The following is a 14,398-nucleotide window of genomic DNA, read 5'->3' as shown; positions in this document are numbered from 1 at the left end:
GGACAGTTCTATGGGGAAAAAAAACAGAATGAGAATTTGGGAAGAAGCTAATTTGCCTATTTGAAATCAAAATAATCCTGCTCATCATTTCAAGAGCCTTTGTGACCAAGTGACAAGTGTAAATGAAAGCTACGGATAGAACTGCTACTTCAACTTGGGGTATGGCCTCCCTAGGATAGCAATTGTAATGTTTCTTCCCTGTTATAAACAGTTGACTGATTCTTGGCAAACACTCTCATATAACTAGAACATAATATCAATGCCAGGACAATTCCATGCTCTTCCTTGTGCATATTTTTCTAAAAAAAAGAAAATCTTTCCTCCTTAATCATCCTCTTTCCTTAAAAAAAGACAAAACCACCGTGCCTGCCTTGCAAGCACAAGGTCCTGAGTTCGATTTCTGGTACCAAAAAAAGGACAAAACCTGGATCCTAGGATATGTACACATTAAGCAGATTTTCACCTCAAAATTTAGCCTTAATCATCTGAAGGCAAATGTTCCTTATAACTCCCTCTTCTGTGGCTGCCACTTTTCCTAAACCACAGCCCTTCCTGACTTGCAGTAGGGCCAGGCCAGATTAGAGTTATGTGGTAGTTTCTATCAGGCAAGCTTTGACAAGGCCTCAAAAATAGGCCCTGGGCACCAGCCAAGGAAACTGCCACTCACAAGGTTCCAACTTCATCACACTTTTAGACTCACAGTACTAATTTTTTTTTCTCCAGTTTCTCTTATTTCAAAAAGGACAAAGGGTCCTGTACCTCCTCCTGACCATAAATGATCCATATAACATTGAAATGAATAACTGACACCTTACTCTGCTCAAAAACACTTTGTAGAATGAAGACCAAGTCTGTACCTCCTACCTGCCTTGAGAAATTAATCTATCAATAGCACTCTGGATTGCAAAAGAACGTCTGGATCTCAGGATCCACACAGGCTTGTTTTATTATGAATAGACTAGGATATGGAAAATAAAAGAAGAGAAGAAGGTGGGCTATTTTTTTCTCTTATAACTAATAATATTAGCAGACTTCAGCAGGGCAAAATGCTAAACTTTTACAATGTTTTTAACTGACATGGAACATAAAATTCTGAAACAACCTACTACAAGATACTGCCATGTAACTATTACCAAATATGAATGGTCTTATATGACATGCTAGACTTCAACTACATAATTCTACTTTTACTAGTTCAAATTAAATTAATGACCTGATACTCTAAAATGACCTGAATTGACTTATGAAATACATTCACAATATTTTTTTAAATGGAGAAATGGGAAAAAAATAAAATAAATGGAGAAATGGGTAAAGAATACAAAGCAAATGGGCCAGGCTTGGTGACACAAGTTTGTAATCCTAGCACTCTGGGAGACTAAACTAGAAAGATCACAAATTTAAGTCTGCGCTGGGCAATTTACCTTGGCCCATTTAGCAAGACTCTGTCTCAAAAATTTAAAAAGGGCTGTCACTTAGTGCAAAGGCCCTGGGATCAATCCCCAGCACCATCACCACCAAAAAAAAAAAAAGTGATTAAGAAATTTCTTCTATAAGCGTGAAAAAAAGTTAATTTTTATCATAAAAAAGGCCAATATATAATTGAAATAGTTTTAAATTTTCACAATTTAAGTCCCAAAACCTCAGTCTCACACTCGAAAATATACTCCATATACATGAACTAATGCAAAGATTTGTTTTACCAGTTATTCATTACAGAAGTGTTTGCGGAAGGCTAAACGCAATCTAAATGTCTATTAACAGGGAATGGTAAATTATGGAAAAATGAACACGTTATGGTTCCTTTACACCTGGCAGGATATCCAGTCTTATAAAAAATGAGAAGGACATATATACTAATACAGAAACAGCTCTAAGATGTATCAAAAATAAGTATGAAAGCTGTAGGATATCTCTCCTAAACATGTGATTACATATGTAAAAGAAAATTTAGAGAGATATAAGAAACCATTAACAGTGGTGGCTTAGATTAGAGAATGGAGTAAGGAGCTAGGAGTTTGTGGAAGAAAATAAACATGCTTTTTGTCATATTAACATTTTCTTTTTAAATATTTCATTAATTTTTTAAAGTCCCACAAATGTCTATTGAACCCATGAAGTCAGCACTGTGTACATACATGTGTATATATAAATCTATATATATGCTTTTTCTTTCCTCTATCTCTACTTTCACCAACTGTTTTCCCTATCACTAGATTAAAACAAAAGCATACATACATAGCAAGTCTCAGAGACTCCCTAAGAAACAGAACTCTCTCTTGGCCCTCCCACCACCACCATCACTACCAAAATAAGTAATAGAACACATAAAAAAGTATTACATATGACAAAGCCAGATTTTAGCATACTGTCTGATTCTTTTTAAGTCTACCCTAATTTACTGTAGGCTAAAAAGTTTTAATAGTGAAACTACAAAGTTTAACACCAAAAAAATCATTTCTAAAATGTCCATTCTATTACCATAGAAGGGAAAGATGGAGAAAAGGACTAAGATATCTTACAAGGCAAATTTTGCTCAATTGCTTCTTTCTAAAGTTTTTAAAAGATGAGCTTTTATAATGGTATGGAGTCTATTCTTTATCTGCAAACTGGTAAGATAGTTCATTTTCCCAGTTAAGGAATCATCTCTGCTCAGATTCTCCCAAGAGAAAGCAACTACCTAAATGGAAAAGGCTATGAAAGTATCCCCTATTTTGTAGGTTCAATAGATAGCACATCCAGGGAAAGACAGAAAAAAATATTTTTAAATGATCCTCAACATTCCCAGTGGATTGCAAGGAGAACATTTCCTTTTCTATACCTTATCAACTCTGTTCCTTTTCTCCAAGCAACAGGGTAAATAATTCACAAAGAGCTATGCAAGTAATCACTCCCTCCATCTTGCTAAATTCAGTTCTAGTAAAGATTTCTTGTTTATTTTGAAAAACAGAGATATTTGTCAAATATATTTTTCATTCATTACAGAGATGCTTAATCTTGACCTAAGGTTTTCCCTACATATTTACCTATCCAGACTCTGTTATGGTACTTTGGGGTGGGGGGGAGTACTGGGGATTGAACTGAGGACCTTGGGCTTGCCAGGCAGGCATGGCACCACTGAGCTACATCCCGGGCCCTGTTATGGTGGTTTCTACAAGGGATTTTCCAAACGGGAATCTTTGTTCATAGGGAAGTGAAACTCTTAAGTCACTATTAGCAGGGCAAAAATCAAAAACAACATTAGGGAACACTCTGAATGTGAGAATGGATATCCAGGGCTGGGGATTTAGCTCAGTGGTGCTGCGCCTGCCTCACAAGAGCAAGCTCCTGAGTTTGATTCCCCCATACTGGAAAAAAAAAAAGAATAGATATTCAAAGTAAGACATCGAAGAATTAAAGGAATTTCATAAGCAAAACAGGATAAACTTGCCATCATTTTATAATTAACTTAAGTTCTTTATAAATGAAAATCAAGGTAAAATACACTGAATTCCAAAAAGAAGGAAAAGAAAAATAAGGGTAAAAGCAACAAGGTCTCTGTGATTCAAGGTTATTTTGTTTAACAACAGTCTGAAAACCAAAAAATGATCAAATTACATTACGGGAATAAAAAGTTATTTGTAGTTTAAAACTAATCCATTCCAAAAATAAACCACAACTTCAACACACACTTTCTTCAATGACAGAACTTAATTAAGTCAGCAATTCTACATTTTTAAGGACAGAATGGCAAAATGTGTGAGGCTTTCCACTCAAAAGACTACCGGTATTTTGTATAATACAATTCTTACAGTGAACTTTTTCATACCTTAGTGATGGTAGCTCTCCTTTCCCCTGACATTTATCTTGCTTCTAGACTCCTTCATTTATCTTCCCACATCTGGTTAAAAAGACAAAATGTAAAATCACAACCATCCATTTAGTAACTAACAAACTATCCTAAATCCAAGCATTCTTGCAAAATTTCAATTTATTTCCTTATCATACTTCATGATAACAAGCATCCAGCAACAAACCTAACAAAACATTAAACACTTTCTATAAAATGAGTAAAAGCAGGGCCGGGGATTTAGCTTAGTGGTTCCGCTACTTAAATGCAAGGTCCCGAGTTTGATCCCCGGTACCAAAAAAAAAAAAAAAAAATGATTAAAAGCTTCTAATTTGATAGGCAGAAACACAACTTAGCTTTCCTCTATTTCAATTTTAAAATCCATATCAATGATTCACAAATTGAATGACCTAACTTCCTGAGTCATACTTTCCAAAATTCTTATGCTATATGAGTATATTAAAATACTAGATCATCATCTGTATTTGTTAAACAGAGCATGGTGTTGGTTAAATAGGGTTAATTCTACAAGGCTTTCAAACCACCATAAACTTAAAATCCCTGCCAACTAATCCTACCTGCAACACTCTGCATTCTCCAACAACCTAATCTCTTCATATATTCACCCCAAAATGAGATGTTATTTCTAGAAAAAATGTTATTTTAAACACTAAGAACTTATCCATACCTTCCTCTTCATCTCCCCGTCTTATTCCTGTATCCACATTCTCTCCCCACTGTGGCAACATTTTAAAAAAAATTCTTCTGTTATCTTTACATACCTCCTTTAGTCAATCTACAGTTTTTCTGTTTATGACAGAAATGCTGAGTCATTAAATAAAAACTCGCAAGAAAAAGTGCTACAAAAAGTTTAAAAGTTTAGAATACAATATTCCCCTAGGCAAGTCTCAGCAGTTTGATATTTGCATTTCCCACCGTGGGAAAAATAAGGGCAAACACTTGAACTTCTTTTCTCCCCAAGAAAGAAAAAGAAGTAGGCTTTTCTTCGATCCTCCGTGGGAATCCAGGCCCGACTGAAGCTATACAACTCTACAATGTAGGTGTAAACGATGGCCCATATTAGTCAAGCATTACCCCTGTACCTCCTAACAAGCAAGCACCTTTCAAGCTGCGCTTCAGTACGGGTAAAGGAGGAAGGAGAGAAAACCCCATAAAAATGCTACGCCCTCCACCGGCCCGAAGCCGTTCCCTGGGGCGCTCCTACCCGGACAGCAACGGAGGGAGCGTGGCGTCAGGAACAGAGGGCGCCTCGGGCACCCGACACAGGGACAGCGGCCCGCTGTAATTTCTCCCACAAGGGGAGTAACGCTTTCCCCCGCGCGGAGGGGAGGCGCGCCTCGGAAGATGCCCGCTAACGGCGCACCCGGAGCGACCCGCAGGGGGCGGCCAGTCCCCGGGAGGCCCGGGCCCCCAGGCGGAGTCGGCGGCAGCTGGGTCTCTCCGGGCTGCGAGGCCGGGAAGGGGCTCCGGCGCCCCGCTCCCACCCAGCCGGCGGGAGGAGCGGCCGTTACCTGTCTCGGGGCGGACTGTGGCGCCGCCCGGGAAGGGCCGGAGCGCGGCTGGCCCGCTGAGCTCTCGCCGGAGAGAGGCGAAGGGCGAGCGGCGCTGTGGCCGGCCTCGGCCCGAGTTCCCCAGCCAGGCGGGCCGAAAGGATGTGGTGGCTCCCAGCGTCGGCGACGAGCCAGCCAGTCACGCCGGTGAGTCCCGAGCGCCAAGGCCGGGACAGCGGGAACCAGACCCCTGGATAAGCCGCAGCCCGAGCTGCGGGCGGAGGCGGTGAAGAAGGGGCGGGGCCACGGGGTCGGTGACCCTCTCACCCGGAAGCACTTGTGACCCGGGCGGCTGGGCGAGAGCTTGGCCGGGCGAGGTGTCCGAGGCGAGATGCCCTGGGCAGCTACGTGCCTGCGTCCCTGTTGCGCCACTACGAGCCGCTGGGGTCGCGCGGGAGAGAAGAAGACAAGGCGCTGGAGGGCTGCCGCCGGTGGGGCGGGCCCCAAGCGCCGATGGGGCGGAGGCACAGGGTGGTTCGGGAAGGCGGATCCCCAAGACCCACCAGCCGGCCTATCCCCTCCCCCGGTCCCGCAGTGAGCATCCGCACCTGAGCCAGTTCGCTGCTGCACCTGTCCTGGCCCTCTAAACCATCAGCATAGGGGGGCTTGGGTACGTGGGCTTCAGCGGCGCTCTGACTAGGACGAGAGTGTGTGAGAGTGGGCGTGGCTCATCGCTACAATCCGTTTCCAAAATGAATGTGCAGGTTCTTAAAACGAGTTCCTGAGAATAATACTTGGTGGGGTGGGGCTAAAGGAGGAGTTTCCAGTCTGTTAAAAATTTGACAGGTGGGCGTGCCCCTAGCTACAGCTACTGAGGAGGCTGAGACAAGAGGATCACTTGAGCGCAGGAGTTCCAGATCAGCCTATGCAACATATGAGACCCTATCTTTAAAAAAAAAAAATTTAAAAAAAATCTGATAGATGCGGACTGGTCATTCATTCCAGAAGTATCTGGCTAAGCCCACCAGATTCAAGGCACCAGGAGGGACCAGATCCTCCTCCTCTGAAGCTTGCCTTCTAGTAGAGGCCATAGATTTAAACAAAAGAAGACTCTAGTAAGGCTCTTCAGGAAACACGAGATTTTGTGGGCATGGCCTCTGTTTAGATAAGATGACTAGAGAAGACTTCTGGGAGGAAGTGATGGTTGAGCAGCCTCCTGATGAAAAAAGAAGTGAAACGCTCTTAGACACAACTTCATATACAGGGATTATAGGTTCCAGAACCCCCTGAATAAGCTTACTGTCAGGTAAAAGGGCCAAAAACCAAGACCAGACCAGGCCACAACAAGCCTTTATTAGGGGAATAGATCTGCCGGGCTGTCTCTGAACAAAGGAGAGACAAAAGCAATATGGCCGGGGCAGGGAGAGTCTTTTATAGAGACTGGAGTGGGGTTTGTAGGGGCTGAGGTGGGGCTGAGTGAGGTAGTGACTAGGGAATGGAGGCGCAGGTGATGTCAATAGGTGGTAGGAGGTGAGGGAAGTATTAGGTTACTTTCTAGGCAGGAACAAGGACATGCTGGGAAGAAGGGTTTATTCTTTGGTGGTAACAACCATCTTGACATGATGTCACACAGGGGAGGGGGCAAGGCATGATAGGAAGAGGGCAGCTACTATACATAATAGCTGCTGAGGTAGTGGGAGACCTATCACTTACAAATTCCATGTTAAGATCTTATCTCTAAAGCTTTCCAAGGGCTATTTCAGTGCCTTGAGAGTATTTAACTTTTCACTGTTTCTCTGTCACTGTTTTTTTTTGAACCCAGGAGTACACATTACAACTGATTTTTACTTGGGCTCCAGAAGGTCTTGATCTTCCTAACATTTTGCACTATGTCATGATATTGTAGGGGCAGGGGCCCCTGTAGGTAGGGAAAGACAGGATGAAGGCCTCATTGACCTTTATTAAGATCAATGAGAAAACTTACTAAAAGCAGTTTCTGCCCTCACAGGTAGACTCTGCAGTTAGGGTAATTAGAAAGACAAAGGAGGGAAAAGTTAGCTAAACTTTGGAGAGGCACCAAGCTGCACAATTACCAGGAAAGCCAGCTCCCCTCACCCACCTGACAAAATGCAAGAGTGATAAGAGACAGCCTCCTAAGGACTCTTATTTAATATGCAAGATATGCATGCACACACACACATACCTAGACATGTACACATGTATGTATGTTATCTGTTTAACATCAGTATAATATTGCACCAGACACCCACATGTACACATGTCCTCTTTACTTAATCATTAAGTATGCTGCCTTCCTAATAGGCCCTCCCCATTCACATATTCATTAGAAAGGGATAGAAAGAAACTGAATGGCCAGAAGGCCTAGGTTAGGATCAAAGACAGCCAAGGGAACAGATCAGACAGGGACAAGCGCCCACCTGGGGGGATTCGAGAGACACTAGTCCCCAGTAAAAGGAGCCAGGGATCAGAGCTCTGAGGGCTAGTTCTGATGGCCCCTACCACCTCCCAGTAGCTGTCTATCCTCTTTCTTTTCCATCTTTTTTCCCCAAATAAACTGTCTTTTATTATACTAAAGTTTGCCTTTTTTTAGTTTTTTACTGGTGTTGAGTTTAGGATCACTGGAACTGCATTTTCAGCAGAGCAGTGGCATGGTGCAGTGGCACAGTGTGACATGATGTGGTCAGCTGTCCTGGACATAACAATACAAATAAAAGGATTAATTTTATCCTTTGCTAAATCAATTGACAAAAAGCCCTGTTTCAAGGGAAAGGATCTATTCAGATAGTAATATGGTTTATGAGTAATACTAATAAAACTATTGTTTATTAAACATTAACTTCAAAGTTAATGGAAAGATTGGATATTAGCTTTATAGTCTCTTGCCCCTTTCATCTTCCCTCCCCCAGTGAATTATTTTGGCTTATATCAAACTTCAAAAGTATTTTTCAGCTGGGGATTTAGCTCAGTGGTTCCACCACCTGCCCCGAAATCACAAGGTCCGGAGTTCGATCCCCAGTACCAAAAAAAAAAAAAAAGTATTTTTGGTGTTGTAGATTGCGTCTAGATGTCCCCCTAAAGCCTCATGCAGTCATAGATGGGGCTTTTTCAGAGGTGGCTAAATCTAGAGTGTGTGATTGATTCATGGTGCAATGCTAGGATGAAGGGTGCTAGGATTAAGGGTGGATGATTACTAAATCAGTCCACTGATTGGTTTGGCGCCACCCTAATTCCCAGTAGCCTGGATACAATATAAGGGACAGAAAGAGGCTTGTCTTTTCCCTTGCTTGCTTCTGCTGTCTTTTACCTGCAATGAACTGTTTCTCCTCTTCGATGCCCCTCCTGCCATGTGCCTCTCTGCCTGGGAGCCAGCCAACTATGGACTGAAATCTCTATGAACTGCAAGCCAAATAAACTTCTCCTTTAACTTTGGGTGTCAAATATTTTGTTTCAACAATGAAAAAAGTAACTAAGATGGTGTCTTTTTGGAAAAACTGAAGGAACTAATCTTTAATGAGTACCTACCATTTGAAGAGCATTGTGCTTGGCACCTCTCTTACAGTACTAGGACTAGCCTTGAGATATGGGCATTATTAGACCCATTGTAGTAACAAAGGCATTGAGGTTCCAAAAGATTGTGACTTGCCTAAGGTAACAAAAAGCTAGGAAAGCCTAATTTTGAACTCTGGTCTTTGTGGCCCTACTTTCCTTTTTCTTCAAACCATGGTGCTTTAATTTTTTTTTTTTTTATTTTTTTTTTGGTCCTAGGGATCGAACTCAGGATCTTGCACTTTCAAGGCAGTCACAGGAACCACTGAGCTAAATCCCCAGCCCTTTTTTTTTTTTTTTTAATGTGTTCTCACTATGTCATTCACGCAAGCCCCAAACTTTTGGGCTTAAGTAGTCTTCCTGCCTGAGCCTCCCTAGCAATTGGGACTACAGGCATGTAAAGACTGTACCCAACCTATGTTGTTATTTACAAGAGAAAGATTAGTGTCCAACCAAGCAGATTTCTATATTGATTGTAAGATTTTTACTATGAAAACATAACTTTAAGGTAAGTGGTATAGGGCAGTTCTGGAACTTCCTTGTATTTTTACTTCTCCCCCATAATTTGCCATCTGTTCAGAAAAAAAAATTTTTTTAAAGAAAACCTGTGTCACTTAAGAGTTCATATTGTCATATGTGACTTGAGTGCTGCCAAGAATATTGTAAAGTATGACACTAGCATTTCATCTTTGCAAAGGGTTCCTAACTAAATGCATCACCCTGAATTATTTTATGGGCAATCTTTCCCTGCACATGAAGTATTTCTGCCAAACATATGTACTCCCACATCATTATGGAATATTCTGACATGTGAATGCCCCCAGATCTGTGTGGGCTGGCTGCTCTAGGGACTTATTAATAGATGAAGGAAAATTTTGCAAGTGTTTATACAATTTTAAGGAATGAGATAGTAGAATTTGTACATTTTTGTTCTTTTCATAACAAATTCTTTATATTTTTCTTTGATAGTGCCAAGAAATTTTTTTTCCTTTTTTAAAAACAAATACTGCCAGGCATGGTGGCACACGCCTATAATCCCAGCCCTCATGAGGCTGAAGCAGGAGGATCCCTATGAGTTCAAGGTCAGTTTGAGCTATATAGTGAGTTCAAAACTAACCTGCACTAGAGACTCTGTCTTAAAAAACAAAAGCAGTAATAACAAAGAAAATATTCATTGTTGTGGTTTTCACAAAATTGTCTTTTGTGAACATAATAGTTTCTATATACATCTACACATTAGTTCAAACATTAAAAATAGGCTACTTTTTAAAGTCTTATTTGTTGAGGAGTGTGTGTGCCCGTGTGTGAGTAAGAAGCATTTTTTTTTAAAGTTTGGTTAACTTTAAGTTCCCTTTCTGAAATTTCCTTGTCTAGATTTTATGTTTTTTCTTGCTGTTTTCTTTTCTTTTTTTGCTTAAATTCTTTTATTGGTACATTTTAAGTATACAATATGTTTACATTTATCATTGGGTGCTTGTACCTGTGCATGATGTATCTTGGTTCTAATTTTTTCCCCATTACCTTCACCCTTCACTCCCTCCATCCTTCCCTATTTACATTGACTTTGTTTCCATTTTTTTCTTTTCTCATAATTTTTCCTTTCCCTTCTTTCCTTTCCCCTTCCCCTCCCACTTCCCCTACCCCTTTGGACCTTTTCTTCCTATTTAAAATTATCAATTATTCATTTTAATCATTTTAATCCTTATTTACACTTTCAGTTTCTTGCTGTTTTCTTTTCCTTTTCTCTTTTTTGCTTTTTTTTTTTCTGTGTACCATTCATCCATTTTCCCAGTTAGTACCATTACAAAGAAATGCTTTGTTTTGTTTTGTTTTGTTTGAGATAGGGTCTTGCTATTAGTTCAGGCTGGCCTTGAACTCACTATGTAGCCCAGGCTGGCCTTCAATTCATGGCAATCCTCCTGCCTCAGCCTCCCAAGTGCCAAGATTTCAGGCATGTGCCACCATGACCAGCAGAAATGTATTATTAAGCTGGGGATTTAGGTCAGTGGTGCCGATGCCTGCCTGGCAATTGCAAGGTCCCGAGTTCGATCCCTGGAGCTGGAAAAAAATATATATTATTAAAACTAGGTAATTGACATCTTGCTATCTTCTTTAGGTTTTTAGCTTCCTTTTGTCTCATAATATCAAAAGGTTATCATTTAGCAATAATTCATTTCTATCATATTTGATTTGGCTCTCCTGCTTTTCCTAACTTAACAAATGTTAATGGTTACTAAGTTTGCCTTGGTGTTCGTCTCAATTTACAAATTTATTTAACAATTTTCTGGGGCAATATAATTGAAAGTAATTAATTTATAAGGTTTTTACTTTTACTATTTTTACTATTCCATGTCACCTCACCCAAATAAACCCATTTATACAACCCATGTATGTGTGGGGAGTTTTTGTGGGATGGGGGGGGTTATATGTCTGGGCTTTGTGGTATTAAAGATCGAACCCAAGGTTTCACACATGCTAGCAAGTACTCCACCACTGAGCTACATCCCCAGCTTTTTTTGAGACAGAATCTCACTATGTAGTTGAATCTGTCCTTGGACCCACTATGTGCTCAAAGTTGGCCTCAAACTCCCAGTGATCATCCTACCTCAGCCTCCCAAGTACTAGGATTACAGGCATGTGTCACCACACCCAGACCCAGCCCTTTTAAAAATTTTTATCACTTTGAGACAGTCTCACTGAGTTACCCAGGCTGACTTCAAACTTTCAGTCCTCCTACTTAAGCTTCATAAATTGCTGGAATTACAAGCATGTACCACCATGACCAGCTGTGTGTGCGTGTTTATTTGTTTGTTTGTTTTGCCACAGGGTCTCACTATGTAGGTCAGGCTGGCCTCAAACTCACAGCAATTCTCCTATCTCACCCTCCCTAGTTCTGAACCACCACAACAACTCAGCTGTGTATTTTAATACATCTTCTGACCACTGAAATATTTTCAAAGAAGTTGCTAAGGAAGTTAAAGAAAAAAGACTCCTCCTTTGGCTGGGGGAAAAAATTTCTAAACACTAAATTATCCAAACGAGAATGGAATCATATGTTTGTTGGCATGCAAAATCTCACTACAGCTAATTCTGGCTCTACATAGATTCTCCCAGCTAGGGCAGCTCACCCTTTATCAATCAGAAGATAAACAATGGAAGGAAATGAAATGTACATTATTTTCTTCAGTCTTACCAGTGAGGAAAGTTTGATGAAAGGAGAAAATTGGGGACTTTAGGTATCAATTATGTATGAGTGCTTACACACAGATAATCCAGGGATGACTCTTCTACTTTATATACTCATTGTGAGTAAAAAAATGTTCTTCACATTTTGGCCCGTTTAGCCAACTTATTCAACTGTTGTATGCCAAGCACCCAGTTGGGCACTAGAAAAACAAGGACAGAAGAGAAGAGAATATTAAGCTCTTACTGTGTGCTGGGGCATAATCCAAAGGAAAAAAGAGCTGTGGTTGGGGCCAGGGATTTAGCTCAGTGGTTTCACCACCTGCTGCACAAGCACAAGGACCCGAGTTCGATCCCAGGTACCAAAAAAAAAGAGCTGTGGTTCTTCCTTTCATGAGACTGGCAAGGGAATCAGTCTCACAAAAAGAACTTCATAATCCTACAGGTGTTACTAAGTGGGTATGTGCCATGCTTGCTTTGGCAGCACATATACTAAATGGGTATGTGCCACCATGGAGCACAAAAGATATGACTTAGCTGAATATGGGGTGTCAGAAAGGCTTCTGCGAAGAGATCTTTCAAACCAAGAGTTAAAGTAACTCGGAGTAAAGTAGATGAGTAAGTGGGGGAAAGCAAGGAAGAGCATTATATAAACCTGAAGGAACTTAAGGAGTCCCAGGGACTGAAATGGAGAGATACTGTGAGATGAGTTTAAAGAGCTAGTAAGGGTCCAATAAAGAGCATCTTAGAGGCTGTGGAAGATTCTTCCGAAATCAATGCAGACCAGCTAAAGAGTTTTTAGTGAGAGTGACAGAAGATATATTTTCAAGAAATCATTCTGACTTCAGTGAAACAAATTCAGTCTAAAAAATTATGAGGCGTGATCTAAAAATATGGTAAATGTTTATATTTTTTAATTATTACAATAAAAGAATATTGCCATGAATACCTCTCAAATACTCCTTCTCGCTTTCAACACACCCATCATTCTTGCCATTTTCTAAAGCAGTTCTGGAAGTCTTTCATGCATGTCTTTACTTGCACTGTTGTAGTTGCCATGCTGTCCTAAATCAATTCAAAATGTTTACCTTTCATGGTTATTTTGGCCTTGGAGAAGAGTCAGAAGTCACACAGTGCCAGAACTAGTGAATAAGGTTGATGAATACACATTGTAATATTTTTATGAGCTTGCCTTTTCTGTGGGATGATATGCAGAAGCTGCATTCACCATATATTTTATCACACTTTGCAAAGACACTCATGAAAGAGTACGTCCAGAACTGCTTCAGAAAGTGGCAAGAATGGTGAATAAGTGTGTTCAAAGAGAGAAGGAGTACAGTGGTACCTCGGTTCGCGAATACTTTCGTTTGCAAGCAGAAGAATTTGGCAAAATTTTGTTTTTGTTTGCAGACTCTATCAGGTCACAAACACAACCAAGGCCATGTTTCCCACAGAAACACAAACATGGCCATCTTTTACCAAAATCATAGAACAAATTAAGTTCATGAACCGAGGTACAATTGTATTTTGAGTGCGGTTATTAGCAGTGTGTCTCATTTTAATAATTTTTTTTTTGGTACCGGGGATTGAACTTGGGTCTTTGTGCAATAATTTTTAATTTAAACTCTTACCGTATTTGGGGGGGGGTACCAGGGATTGAACTTGGGTTCTTGCACTTGCACAGTAGGCAGCGAAACCACTGAGCTAAATCCCCAGCCCACTTACTATATATTTTAATTCCACCTCATACGTCCTCTGGACCTACTATGATCCACATCAGTCAACAACAAATTTCTTATCTTTGAGTATCTTTCTATAGACAATATATAAAGAGTAAATACATAAGATGATAGAGCTGTTAAGAATACTGGGATAGGATAAGAATAAGAGTGGGGTGGAGTTGCTACTTTATCAGCACCCATATGAAATTACTGATTTTTGTTTGTTGGTTTGGTTTTTGGTCTTAAAATGGAATCTTGCTATGTTGCACAGGCTGGTTTCACATTCCTGGCTCAAGTGATCTGCCTCAGCCTCTCAAATAGCTGGGACTATAGATGTGTGCTAATGTCCCTCACTTAATTTTCAAGATTTTTTTTTCCTCCGAGTGATATTAGGTATGTGTGGTTCAATCTAGTTGTGTAACATGAAGATCATATGGTTCAACTTTATACTATACTTAGAAGAACCCAAGAAGACCTATAATGAAAAGATTTAAAGAAAGAGAACGGCAAACCATAGAAATACCTGGGGGAAGGACATCCCAAGCCAAGGAACAGCAAGTACAAAGGCCCTAAAGCAAGAATATGCT

General features: G+C 40.6%; 1 protein-coding gene across 37 annotated transcripts in view; it reads right to left on the bottom strand.

Annotated features, from left to right (window-relative positions):
* Positions 1-6,124, bottom strand: part of Lrrfip2 (LRR binding FLII interacting protein 2) — a 114,105-nt gene extending 107,981 nt beyond the window's left edge. For 31 of the 37 annotated variants that reach the window (XM_087182087.1, XM_087182100.1, XM_087182098.1 and 28 more), the window contains exons 1-2: positions 5,362-5,500; positions 3,809-3,880 (exon numbers count right to left, since the gene is read on the bottom strand). The gene's annotated coding sequence lies outside the window, so the exon portion shown is untranslated. Of the gene's footprint in view, positions 1-3,808; positions 3,881-4,517; positions 4,990-5,054; positions 5,236-5,361; positions 5,501-5,948 lie in introns of those variants that run through there. The other 6 variants (XM_087182090.1, XM_087182116.1, XM_087182088.1 and 3 more) reach the window with 5 other exon arrangements.
* Between the last annotated feature and the right edge of the window lie 8,274 nt (positions 6,125-14,398).

The sequence above is a fragment of the Heterocephalus glaber genome, unplaced genomic scaffold (assembly GCF_053883595.1).
Source record: "Heterocephalus glaber isolate CG9 unplaced genomic scaffold, H.glaber_assembly_v1.0 deba00001472, whole genome shotgun sequence".
Classification (NCBI taxonomy): Eukaryota; Metazoa; Chordata; class Mammalia; order Rodentia; family Bathyergidae; genus Heterocephalus; species Heterocephalus glaber.
This window is presented reverse-complemented; position numbering and strand designations above follow the sequence as displayed.